Source organism: Bison bison, unplaced genomic scaffold, assembly GCF_000754665.1.
Source record: "Bison bison bison isolate TAMUID 2011002044 unplaced genomic scaffold, Bison_UMD1.0 scf7180017485031, whole genome shotgun sequence".
NCBI classification, from domain to species: domain Eukaryota; kingdom Metazoa; phylum Chordata; class Mammalia; order Artiodactyla; family Bovidae; genus Bison; species Bison bison.
In genome coordinates this window covers 1-1,278 of record NW_011386003.1, presented here as the reverse complement: position 1 = coordinate 1,278, position 1,278 = coordinate 1, and the positions used below count along the sequence as shown (strand labels likewise).

The window sequence follows — 1,278 nt, the reverse complement described above, 5'->3', positions numbered from 1 at the left end:
TTTTCCCCCATTGCCTTCTATTTCTGAAAATGGTTAATATGCCTTCTGAACAGACTTAATTTACCACTGTGGAGAATTCAGCAACTGGAGAAATGAATTTAGTTTGCAGGGGTGGAGGGGGTGGGGATTGGGCAAGAAAGGAAGATAGATCAATGTTTACTTACCTCCAAAGGTTGCAATAGCTTCTACTGCTCCATTATATACTGAACTCTGGGATGGTGCTTTGTAATCCCACAGGACTTGAACATAGTTCAAAACCTGGTTATAACCTGCTGTGGAAAAAGCCCACCATAGGGACCAATAAAAAAGATGTTTTGAGGAGTAACACTGCTTCAAATCTTGTAACCACTGCACAAAAACTCTCAGAGCTACATTTCCTGGCTTTGGGTTGGTCACCTGGCCATCATCTGGGTTCCCTGAATCAGTGAACACTACTTTTCCCACTGGTTTGTGATTCTTTTGAGGTTCCTCTGAGACAGCGTCCGTTCCTGGTGGCTTTGGAAGGGCTTCTTGGCTGGGTTTTGCATGAAAAAACATGCTCTTCTTAGGCATGGGTAGGAAAAGTGAGAAGAGGAAGGCCACGGAGACAGAGGCCAAGGATATGACGTTGAGGTAAAAGTAGGACAGGCCGGCCAGGGATACCAAGAGCTGGGCCAGAACGGAGGCTGCCGTGTAGGCCACCAGCGTGACACTCTTGCAGTAGCCGCTCACCTTCTGGTAGTGCTCTGGGCTGACCACGCTGTAAATGTAGGCATAGTAGGCCACCTCGGTGGCAGTGACCATCCCATAGAGGAATTCCAGCACTTGCATGGTCCTGACTCCTTGGCCAAACAAGAGCAGCAGCCAGCAAATGATGAAGCTAATGCCCTGGAGGATGACTGGCTTGTAATGGACATAATAAGTGAGGAAAAACACCGGGAGCAGCAATGCTAGATAAGAGTGTATTCAAAGTGAAAGACCCCCCCACTTAAAAAAAGATTCAAAGTGAAAGATGTCTTTTGTGATCTACAAGATTAAATGGACAGGATGTGAGGAAAAAGTTCCAGGAAGAGAAATGCATCATGACATTAGCATATGGCATGTATCAATCTGAGGACACATTGGTTGGCCTCTGACAAAGGGGGTCCATTTTGATACTTTACATGCTTTTCTGATAGTAGAATGAAAAACAAAAGACAACTGAAATTTGAGGAAACAAACTGCAAAGATAATAGATGTTTCTAACATGTGGATTCGTTCCTCCAAGTGTAAGGAAAGATTGCTTGTCGTTGTTAAGTG

General features: G+C 44.8%; 1 pseudogene; it reads right to left on the bottom strand.

The window, feature by feature from the left end:
• Positions 1-122: 122 nt before the first annotated feature.
• LOC104991010 lies at positions 123-936 on the bottom strand (annotated as a pseudogene).
• Between the last annotated feature and the right edge of the window lie 342 nt (positions 937-1,278).